Source organism: Dromaius novaehollandiae, chromosome 4 (genome assembly GCF_036370855.1).
Source record: "Dromaius novaehollandiae isolate bDroNov1 chromosome 4, bDroNov1.hap1, whole genome shotgun sequence".
NCBI lineage: Eukaryota > Metazoa > Chordata > Aves > Casuariiformes > Dromaiidae > Dromaius > Dromaius novaehollandiae.
In genome coordinates this window covers 3,222,201-3,234,520 of record NC_088101.1, presented here as the reverse complement: position 1 = coordinate 3,234,520, position 12,320 = coordinate 3,222,201, and the positions used below count along the sequence as shown (strand labels likewise).

The window sequence follows — 12,320 nt, the reverse complement described above, 5'->3', positions numbered from 1 at the left end:
CTCATGCCAGAGCTGAAAGGGATCATGCAGGCAGTTCTCAATAGCTGACTACTTACTCCTTTGTATGCGTCTTGTGACCGGTTAACTCGCAGGAGAAGTTGCAAGTTCCAGTGAGCTCAATACTATAATATTTTTGGTTTACAGAAAGATAATTGGGAATCCTCCCTACCCTTTCTAAGCAAAACTAATTCAGAAAGGGGAGTTCTATTAAAGAACAGTAGAAAAGCTGAGCCTAATCTCAGCGTATGGTTATATCCTTCAGTGACCTGCTTTGCTGTGATATCAGCACAAACCTGCAAGCTCAGCTTATCCAACCAGTTAAAATGAGTAACTGGCTGCTCTACATCACAGCTGCGCCCCACCTGCCTCCATGATCTGGAAAGCAATCAGGACTGATGAGTTTGACCCCAGAAGAAGCCATATTCCTCTCTCAGTTCTCTTGAGGGAGAGGAGCAGGGATGCGTTTTTTTTTGTTTTCCTGTCATGGAGATCAGGTATTCAGCAGACCTGCCATTTTTTTCTAAACCAATTTTGTCTGTGACTCTTAGAATTTTTTAAAGGTCAAAGACATGGAAGTGACTACCCTGGAGATCGACAGTGGGGATCCTCACATGACATTTAAATACAATGACTCCTCTGAGGGAACAAGAGAGACAGCCTGAAGAACAACATATGAGAGACCACGCTGTATTTTGCACTGTCTGTGCTTTGCAGGAAGGCCGGGGAAGTTAGGAAAGCTCCTGTCAACAAAACGGAGATGAGGCAGAGAGGAATAGGGAGGGACAGACAAAAGCAAGACAGGACCAAGCACTGCAGCAGAGGGTGAGAGACCTCAGGTGTTGAAAAGGCCCCTTCACGTTAGCACCTCAGGAAATCCAGGCTGGTGTCAGTCTTCGCACCAAAGGAAGAAGAGTGCTTACTCGGGGCAAATATGTACATTTATTTACACTGGCAGAGAATCTATGAGCAGATGCTATGCTAACTTGCCTAGAAGGCCTCCTCCCTAACTGAGGGTCTCCTCACCAGCAAGCTTCCCTCAGCCTGGCTTTAATACGTTTGTCTTGCATATTCGAGAAACAAAAGCAGTGAGATGGTGCAATCAGACATACTCCAAAAAAATAAGTCCTCTTTTAAAGAGTGTTCCTAGTGTAGGTTGATGAAATGACATGTAACCCCCACCATGTACATACACACATCACCTCCTGACATCCATCCAATGGTTTGACAAAGCAGGTAGTCACACACACTCCACATGAATGCACCCGTAGCCAGGTTGCCTTGGAAACCTTCACTGCTACCTAATATTGTTATAATTGTCAAGAAAATATAGGTTTTCTCCAATGATTCAGAGCACGCGTTCATTTTATACAAGTGCAAGCCTTCCATCTGCATTTTTTGAAGGTTCACTTTGCTTTCTCCCCAGAAAAATTAAACTGTTGTTTAAATGTTAAAAATGCCACTGTATCAATACAGGGGGCTGTACAACAACCCCAGCTTCCCTGTATCTATTGAGAGGGATTTCTAACATTTAGGAAAAGCAACCTTACAGTTCTGTCAACCACATTTCTCTGTGCACCCAGCTCAAACTCAACTCCAGGAGAACAGGTGAGCACAACTGCCCTCACACCACCTTACTTGGGCTGCAAGCTCACCAGGACAACTGCCACCTCTCAGTGATTTGCCATTCTGTGCCCAGCACAATTAGCAAAAACCCTGAGCTGCTTTTGTTACATGACCACTTACTGCATGTAGCAGGACTGTTACGGGTTGTACTCACCCTACACGTAGCCTTGAGGCAGCTCCACAGAAGACCCATAGACACTTGCCTAAAGGTGTTCAATAGAAGCTGAAAAACAGCTATAGGTGTGTCCATACTGCATGTACATACCAGAAAAAAAGGAAAGTTACGGACTCCTGTAGCTAGACTGCACTCGGTACTTCAGTGTAGATACATCCTAAATCAATCCTCTGCTCCTCTTCTCCAACCCAAGGCCCAGCAGTTTGATGACTACGTGGTAGGATGGAAAGAACAAATGTCGGTTGTCTCGGCCACCATTTTGCCTAGAAAAGAGGGACACAAAAATCAGACGTGCTGAAGAGCTGTATGTCAACGGGTTCAAAAGGAAATGTTTGCACACAAACACTACAGCCTAAAACAGTAACCCTCAAATGAGCAACCTGCAACTCTTGGTGGTTGTTGAAGAGAATGCTTCAAATTAAGCTGAAATGACATTTTGCTTGAAAAAGCAAAAAAAGGTAATTGTTTCCAGTTAGCTCCAACTGAACGCTGTGCCTCTCCCAAGCAACTGAAATCCCTGATTTTGCTAAGCTCTAGTCCTGCAAGTTTGAAGCCGACCAGTCCCCTACAAAATCTCCTCCAAAGGCAGTGCAGAGATCTCAGAGCGAGGCACCGGGACTGACTCACACACCTCTTCCAGCTGCTGCTGGGCCATCTGATGGAGTGTCCTGAGTACCCTCAGCCAGGGATGCTGGCTCAGCTGTGCTTCCGCAGAGGCAGCAGAACTGGAAGTTTGTCATCCCATTATGCTGCTGCTGAAGGAAACAGCAAACCCACCTTTAGTTTTAGCTGTGTAAGAAACATGAGTGTTTTAGTAAATCTCCAGCAACTTAAGTCTCTGAAATACTGCTTTAGGTTGCCAAGTTAAAACTGCAATGAATCAACTGCAGCCACAGTAACGAGGCCAGAAACTATGGCTTTGCCATATATTTGTGAGGAAAAGATCCCACAGTTTCTTTCAGGTACATGTGTAATACAGCTGTTCAGTATTTTGTTGGCAGTCCTGAGCAAACATCTCAAAACGGTTTTTAAATGTGTAAGCTTTCACTTGTATTCTCACACACACACAAAAGTTTGAAACAACTCATTTCAATGTTTTTAAAATTAGCTCTGAATGTTTTTTTTGAAAGATGTGTTAAGCAAAAAGGAGGTTTCTTTTGCTCAAGAGTTTAGTTCAAGGCTAACTGGCACTGTTTCCCATCTGCCTGCATGGAGTGGGCATGTAGAGTTTAGGAGATACAGTGGCTACCTTAACTTTATCCAAATGAGATGTAGGCCCGTGTTTCCAAAAAGAACGAAGTCTTTTAGCTGCACGCACATTTCAAATCATATTTTTCAAAAGATATTAGGTCTTTTGAGCTGAGGTGGTTATAGAGAGGCTAGCTTTTGAAAAGATCTAACAGCTTTGAGCAAGATACTCAGGTTCCAACACTCCAGCTCCTGAAGACTGATGGATGTTTAATTTGGCTCCTAAATCAGTCCTGGCCAATTTGGCAAGTCTGCCTTCAAAACCTTACTATTGGTCAAGCAAAGTTGCTGCAGAAGAAAATCAAATAAACTAGCAGATCTGGTTCTGAGACCACTAGAAAATCAGCAGGAAAGAAAGATCATCAAATCAATAGAATTAACTACATCAAATGCATTTTATAGTTTGACCTTCAGTTATTAAAAAAACTGTACATCCAAGCTTTTGTGAATGAGAATGGAGACTACATTGTTTTCTGTAAGATATTCAACCAGCCACGTGGAGCATCTTTCCTTTAAGCACTTGTGAAGTCCCCAAACACAGTAGTGCAAAAGTTGAGAGGAAGGCAGTAAATGTGCAAACCCTTTAAGTAAGTCTCACTGAACCCTACAGAGGAATAGAGAAAAATATACTATTTTCTAAACACTAGATCAATTTAGGCTGAGCAAGCTTTTCAGATACAGAGTCTACCATTTCTCTGCTGTAAAAAAGAATTGAAACAGACACCTTTTTGCGAGCCAGATCATTTGTGTTGTTTCATGCAGTGCAGTGTTGCACTGATAATTTTATGCTTGAGAATGCAAATTTTCTGTGGTTAATAACTCATTAGGTGCCACTTGGCACTCATCCTCCCTGAATACCATGCTATTTATTAAGGTGTCTACCTAACAGTTCAGAACCCAACATCAGAGATCAATGTATGCACAATTCTGGAAAAATCATCTGTTTTCAAGTATAGTGAGCCAGTTCAGATTGAAATAAAGGAATTCGAAATGCACCATCACCCAAAACTTGTATCATACTGGCGAAACATCTTTTTCATTCACCCTGCTTTTTAATTTTGACACATCTCCAAGATTCTCAGTTTTGCAAGCAGTAAAAAGCCAAAAAGGTAAAATGCCAGAGAAGAGAGCACTCCAAAAAATTCAGGCTTACGAAACTCCCAAACGAACTCTTCTGTGATTGACCAAATGTTTTAGTAGATTATTTTTTAGCCAGAAGGTCTTCTAAATCAAACTTTTCTGTAACACACACCAACAGAAGTTGAACTAAAATCTAGTGCTCTGGCCCTGATACACTTTTCCTTGAAAGCATCTGATCCAAGGGGAGATTCACATTGGACTTCAAAATATCTTGTACCAGATCCTGTATCAGTTGATTTTAAGACTAGGGCAGAAAGACTCTGTTCACATGAGAGGCTTCCAGAACTGATATTTATAAATTTTGCAAATGTGAATGTGAAATGCTGGATTTACCAGTGATTTTTCTTACACTGCTATGACTCTGCTTTGAGTTGATGTATTGCCGTGTGGGGTCACAGGGATCTGTCTTCCTTCAGCCCTTGCTCTGTGCGCATGCAGGTCCCTTTCCAGTTCTGACCACAGCAGAATGCTGGGCAGATGATACACAGTCAAGGGAGAATGTCTGGATGGACCAGCTGTCTCCTTAAATGATATTGTTTTAGGATATGTGCCAGTTTAGAAAAGAAACAGTCTGAAATGCAGTAAAATGCTGAGTGTTTTATTACTTCCTTTTTCTGGTCTGAATTTTCCTCTCTCACTCTCACTTTTATATGACATTCTATCATTTTGAGTTCTGCATCTCATAACATATACAACTTATCTTTATTGTTTTCCTTCAACCCACTAATCACATCAATGATTCCATTGAGGCCGTTTCACTAGTTTCAGTCAAAAGTTGCATTTAGCAAATAAAAATAGCAAAACATCCACATTTCCAGTGAGATGGCAAATGGGAAGCAGGCCTCCTGTCCTGACTGTATGTAAACAGCCAGAAGAATGTCCTATTACACTCACGGACAGCATAACAGAGATTACGATAGCACAAATACAAAGCACCTACTATTTATCTTCGCTTGTGTAATGCAGGACCCCACTCCCAGTTCAGTAAATGCTAGCAAAACACTAACCTGGGCTAGAGTGCTGTAGTGATTTCAGCAGAAAGGAAGTGTCTGGTTGCAGGAGATTCTGCAAGATATGAAACAGAAAAAGATTTAAAAATCAGCAGATGGCATGAGTGGGCACTGTGCCAGCCTAGAGGCACTACCTGGTATGCCTAAGGGATCACTTGCTGCATTTATTATAAAGCTGGGAATGAGAGACATCTCTGTTTTATTAATCTTTCTTTTCCCCCTTTATGTGATTTTGCTTTTAGCCACCAGACAACAGCCGTGCTCTTCTCCAGAGTGCGAAAGATTCAGCAATAAAATGAGTCCAGCAAATAAGGAATCTGTTTTTCTGTAACAATTGGTCAGCTCAAACCCACAACCTGTTGGCCTCCTGTGATTGCTAATAGCTCTGTTTACTGGGAGCCAGACCACAGTGGTGCTTTTGGACCGCAAACTGGGATGGCATCATGTAAGCTTGTAAAGAAAAAGTATTTATCATTGTCATGATTTTGTTTCTTTCCCCCACACTTGTAAGAGTTGATAACAAGTGACTCAGAGACGGCACAGCTGGCCTGTGAGATGTCTCTGCATGGGCGAAGGAATGGCTCTGCTCAGAGAGCAGGCACAAGTTATTCCTCCCAATCTATAAATAAGGGACATGGCAATAGAAAAACAAAATTTTCCCCCACACCTTTTCCCTCAGTTTTGGCTCAGGGCTTTCCCTTTCCGTACATTCTACATGGCACATCTGCAATAAATGGTTGCAATGGTAAGGTCTGAATGGCAGAAAAGATAGATTTTTTTTTTCTATCTATAGAAATGTGCTTTCCCACAGCTAGAGCCTACCAGAGTGCTGGGCTTTCATTTTGGCAACAAGTCAGCCAACATTTAAGGCTCTATCATCCTGAGGCACATAAAAATCTCTTGTGGGTGCTTTGAAAAATGAGCAATTCTAGGAGCACCAGCAATAAGGACACCTGGACCAAAAAGCCCTTATATATTTCTTGGCCAAGACTGATACGAGTTTGACACGTGACACGTTTGACACCCACCATCCCTGCATTTTGTCTAAAACTTCTCCTACATGCCTTGTCCACTCTCCTTGATTCACAAAGTCCTGCAAAAATTTGGCATCTTTGAAACTTCTGCTCCTCAGTCAGAGGTAGCAATGAGCTCAAGAGCTAACAGGGCTAGACCTTTCTTCTTGGAAAACAGAGCTAAAAATAAGTCTCTAAATGTCACAGATATCAAGAAAAAAATGTTGACAGTGAAGCTGTATCTGCTTAAGGCTGCAGAGAGCCTGGAAAAGTAGCTGCTGGAGAGCTGACGTGCTCCACGCCTCTCAGAAGGGCATTAGTCCAAGCTTTGGCATGATGACTTCGCACATGGAAGAGGGGAAGTGTCCAGAAGGAGCTGAACCCCAAACCTTCAACAGCAGCAACAAGCAGTAGTGGCCCTCCCCTCCTCTTCCCTTCTAGGGGAGTGGAATTTTCTGCTGCTTCTGCAGCTCCTAAATCGCACTTGATGGAAATTGGGCAAAACCGTGTTCATTTTACTCTGTGTTTGCCATGCACCCCTAAGAGGCTCAGAGTCATTGCTTGTTCCGGGGGGTTTCATCTCCTCCGGTTTCAGAGAGGGAAGCCACTGCTGAGCACTGAATTCAACTCATGCCAGCAACCCCAACAAGGGCGTGGCCTCTTGTCAATGGCCTGGCTTCACCAGGAGCCATGCCTCCCCTTGAGCAGCACGAGGAACATGTGGACAAAACAGGTCATGACTAAAACCCAGACAGTTCCTGCTCCCTTTTGTGGTTCCATCAGCATAGCACTTTCCCATTTTATTCAGCATAACACAGGACACCAACAAAACCAGCCTCTACGCTGAGGGTGTTTGTAATTCTTACAAAGCTCAGCAAGAGTAAAGCTTTTTCTCTTAGGAAGGTCTGCTGCAAAGCAATAGAGTATTTCAGGGCAAGTTTAAAGTAAATTGACTCAAGCTGCCTCAGAGACACTTACCTAAATCACCCTCCTTGTAGTGCAGGCACAACTATCCTTCATTTTCACAAGCACTAAAAATAAAACAGAACCACTGAATTCATTTCTTCCCAAATAAAGAGATGTAGGAAAGCAAACTCAAGTTAACCACTTGAAAAATACTTTCCTATTGCTGTAATTCAAAATAACAAAAAAAAGAAGGAAAGAAAGAAAAGATTTGATATTAAATTGCATTGGACAATAATCTGGTAATTAGGCAATTGACTTTCTTTGTGAATAAGCTCCTGTTATATAATGGAAGCCCACACAGAGTATCTTGATACTCTTGAGTAATTGGGTCTTGGTCCTTTCATCACAAAATAAATCATAGAGTATTTTAATGAAAATGATAATTTCAGGTTTGGTAACATAAAGCAGTTAGTACCTATGTTTTAGTACTGTGATAGGATCATTCAGTTTTCCTCTCTTGAGAAAAAAAAGTCCTTTTTGTCACACAAGGAAATAATTGTTTCAATATTTTTGTGAGAAGAATGGTACAGACATTAAGTCAGAGGCATGAAAGATTATTCATGTTCAACTTTAAAAATCAGGCACATCCAAAGTATTCTCTTTCAATTTGCATTTCTTTTGATCCAGTAGACTTTGGCTGAGACAAGAGAGGAAATTAAGTCAAAGACAGATTCCTTTCCAATTAAAATCTAGTGGAGAAGGGACGATTAATCTTCTCTGCTCTTCCGAATGGGCTATGTTCCCCCGCAGCTTCCAGGGCCACCGCTGCGGGTGAATGGTGGCGAACTGCACCCATGGGCTTACAGGGAGAGTGTATCCCCCAAAGTCATGGCTCCAATGATGCTTGGTGGATGCAAGTCACTGGTGGTGAATTCCTCCTGAAGAAGGCATTGATGCACCTTGCCCTGGCGTATAATCCACTCTTGCCCAAAATGCCCCACGCCAACAGCAGGGGAGTGTGGAACTGATATGCTCAAGCCCAGATGTGGGTGGCCCCCTGAGCTCTGCTGAAGGAGCGAGCACGGAGGGTGAATAGGAGCCTTTGCAACCACATCCCTTAGTGTGGGAGCTTTGGGTGCATCTGCCAGCATCAAGAGGCAGCGGGGTGAGGGGCCCTGAGCCTTCCTGTCACCCCCGTCTGGTGACCCGGCTCAGCAAGTCATTCATGTTCTGAATTAAGTGTCTTTGGATGGGAGGATTGGAAGATGGGGATGCTTTGTTGACAGACCTTTGTGCTATGCATGACACACTATGCACCCACAACCTTCCTCTGCCAAAAGCCTGTGGTCTTCTGCTAAAGCCAACAAGGAGTTAAATTGCCTACACAGCTGAATACATGGCAGGACTTCAAGCTGTCAGCAGTAAAACCCACATCATTCATATGTGGACGTGCATTAGGATTTAAATATGGATGCCAAAAATGAAAATGCAGCTTATTGAACAAAGAAAGTACACGTTTCCGAATATAGATCAATTTTCCCATTTCTGTAAGAAAATGGGAGCTAACAGCACCTGCAAACACAGAAAACAAGAAAAGTAGAAGAATCATGGATAATTAATACTCAGAAGGCAAAGACATCTTTCATGGAAAAACATAATGGGCCAGAAATTCAGCTGCTGTATATTAACTGATTTACATCAGCTAAGGAATGTGGTTCAGTATGATTTAATGTTTTTCTTATGTTACCTGGGAGATAAATGATTCAAAATAGAGAGATAACTTAACATGCATTATCTGTCATCTTTTGTTGATTAATAATTTCAGATGTTGTTACCATTATTTCATATCTAGAGTCATTACACAGTAAATTAAAATACAACAAAACATTAAATGCAGCGAAGCATTACTTAAGCATAATCTCTTAAAACCAAAGCAAATGAAGCAAATCAATTTTAAAGGTCATTAAGGGTAGCTGAAGTTTTAAGAATGAAATTACCAAATTATCTCAGGTTACAGGCTGCTCCTAGGACAGTTAATGGACAGGACAGAGATAGAGGCCACATTTTCAATTTTGCTCTCAAATACTGATCATTCTGAAACACTTCGCTGGGGTGAGAACAACCTATTATATTCTCATTATTTACCTGAAACTGGATGTTTCTGACCAGTTTTAGCCTAGTTTTCTAAGGGCATGTGTTTACATGGCTGTGCTGTGACTGTCTGAAAGGCACCTCCTAATAACATGGGAGCTGCCTGCCCAGTTTCAACCGAGCTTGAAGGGAGGGTAGAAATCTCAAAGATGAGTTCGAGAAAATTGCAAAAACTGGGGTTAAGTGGAAGAGACTGGCCACAGGGGATGCTAGGCTGGGGTCCTGTGGTCACCTGCGCCACGCGTCCTGCCAAATGGTTGATCAGAGCAAGCCTCAAAACCTGCTGTCTCCCACCTGGGCAACCATTAGGAGATGGTCAAAAGATGAATTTAGGAACAAACAGTTGAGGGCACGAGCAGAAAGGCAGCAGTGGAGATGAGGGACAACTGGAGCAAGTGGGTGCAGGAGAGCTGGAGGTATCGGGAGGGCAGAGGGGAGCATCCAGGAATATTCAAGAAAATGTGTGCAAGCCGTAGGACACAAATCCATAGGAAATTTGGATGCATCTGCCTTGCTGCTCAGAAAACAACTTGTTGAGCTGGGCCCTTGGTGGAAGAAGAGCAGAAGGGCACAGGGACTCCCCTTTTTAAAACGAGCAGGCTCAGTTGCCTCCATACATAGGTGACCCCCTTATGACTGCATGGCATCAACATGTATTTTTTGCATACAAAGAAACTAATGAAAGTTTTCAGTGAAAACTTAGTGGAGCAGCTGAAATGTTCTCCTCTGTGGCATTCTCTCTGGCAGGAGAATGATCTGCAAGAGAGACAGCCACAGGATGGCCGCATTTGCCTAGGTTACTCAACATCCCCTTTAGCAGCAGCGTAACTGCTGGAGAATTAGCACCCAATCTTGCATGGCCTCCTCCAAGAGGAGGAAATGAACCACCCTGTTGCTAGAGAGCCATGGATTTGAAGCCTGCACCCCTCACCACTGATGATCACTGCCACAAAGAAAAATGTTGAATGGTAAAGAATATGAAGTGCATCCCAGATAAATCTTTCTTACCAATAAGGGTGATATAATCCCACTATAAAGGAATTCTCTCACTGTGAAATATATAGCTGCCAAATGGATTCATCTCACTAAAAGGATTGTTATTTTTTTATTGACTAAATGGCTAAAATAAAGAATATGTGTGCTCTCTTTAGCATCAAGTACAGATGCAGAGGATCATGGGCTATTGAACAATTGCCAGATTCTGCCCGCATCCAAACCTAAACTGTGCGGTGTGGTAGCTTCACACAGGCAACTAGGCAGCTTTTTAAAGGATGGATTGCTGCAGATTTAAAAGGCCCATGGACTGCCAGTTTGTTTTGCAAGCAAACTTTCCCCCACTAACTGTGGCACTACATTAACTACTACAATAAGCCAGAAAGGACTGTTTAGCCATCCTTAAAAGCCCACACTTTACACCAACATCATTAAGAGAATGCCTATCCTGTTATTTTCCTGTCATGCTCATGAGTGAGTACTGTTTTCTAGCTCTTTTTCAGGAATGGAGGGCTCCTTCCAAAGAAGAAATCACACCTGAAGTGTGCAACCCAAGCTGCCAAGGGAGATGTGACCATATCCAGAACAAGTCCATCAAATGCAGGGGGAAAAGGGGAGTGCGTCTGGGTGAGTATTCATCATAAATCCATTTTATTTCCTACCTTTGTTTTGCAGCTGGGAGGGAGGTACGATAAATAAAATGTTCAGGTTTAGCTCAGTAAAATCAATGAATAAAATCCTGTTTACTGCTATCACTGCAAACAAAATGTGTTGCTAATCCCTGCTGGGTCCTGCCAGTGCCCAGTGTCAGCAGCCCGCAGTCATTCACTGGGCTCTGTTTTGATGTCTTTAGGCCACCACTTTCTGCATGATGCTTCCCTAGAAGTACTCCTTGTCTTTGCGAGGGGGGGCTAGAGCAATGAACCATCCTTGTACTAAGCTTAGTCTTTGTGGACACCACATTAATAGGGTTGAAAAGATGTGAGTGCTTCATTGTATCAAGAAGCTGTAAGATTAAAACAGGTTTGAGGGTTTGGCAAAGAAATTGCTTATTGCACAAGAGAAAATACAATTGCGCCTTCAGATGTAATTAAGCAAAGGACTTACCTGTCCCTGTAGGAGTGCAGGTTTCTAAGTGGTGATTTCCAAGTCCTTCAGATCCCTTGTGATTGTGGTAGAAAAGGATCTTCTTCTCTGATTTAAAGCTGAGACTAAAACATGGTCTGTTAATGGACAGAATGTGTTTGCTGATGCCTGTATGACACATGAAATTCTGCAGCAGCACTTTGTTCCTAGTACAGTAAGATCGGGATACACTTTTCTCTGGGGCAATACAAGACACCTCCTGATGCAGATCAGAGTGGGGCTGTCTCTTTCTGCTGGGACCTGACAGTCAGCCTCTTTCCCAGGGGAAAATTTCACAAAAGGCACAACAGACCAAAACCGCATCAGCCGCATACTTTGAGCACAGTCAAAAAAGGAAAGCACCTACAGGTGCTCAGCCTACCTACTGCCCAGCCAGGTGATGCTCGTGTACAATAAGCCTGCAGTACACACCCATATGTACATATATGCACGTAAACAATTTTAACTAAAAATCAATGCAACCAAGCACAAATACTTCTGCTTTCTGGGCTGAACTGTGAAATGCAAGTTGAATTTGGGAAAGACTGAGGGAGATTTGGCTGTAGGAAGAAAAGTGGACTTCTACTTACCCTACAGCAAAGCGTCAAAGGCTCGTGGGATGCTTGCTGCCTTCCCAAGTGTGACAGATTGTGGCTGCAGTCTGATACCAGTGCAGATATTCAGTGTGGATTACAGCAGATCCAAAAAGCCCAGGAGCTACCTGGGATCTAATTCCCAAACAACGAGCACTGCCTACATGAGCCAGCAAGGAAAACTGAATGTAAAAATAATTAGAGATAACATAAAATGGCTTCTCTCTGTGAACAGCAGGAAAACGTGCATTGCAAGTAGAGCTGCATGACTAATTGATTTGGGGGGGTTGCAGGCAGTCTAAAAACTAAAAAAACCCTAACAGGTTGTTTATTTGAATTCAAC

General features: G+C 42.8%; 1 long non-coding RNA gene across 1 annotated transcript; it reads right to left on the bottom strand.

Moving 5' to 3' along the window:
* Positions 1–1,893: 1,893 nt before the first annotated feature.
* On the bottom strand, positions 1,894–11,733 carry LOC112980777 (uncharacterized). The gene is made up of 4 exons (XR_003258508.2): positions 11,367–11,733; positions 7,188–7,240; positions 5,194–5,251; positions 1,894–2,061 (listed from the first exon to the last, which is right to left on the bottom strand). It is a non-coding gene; the product is annotated as an uncharacterized LOC112980777 (long non-coding RNA).
* Positions 11,734–12,320: the final 587 nt, after the last annotated feature.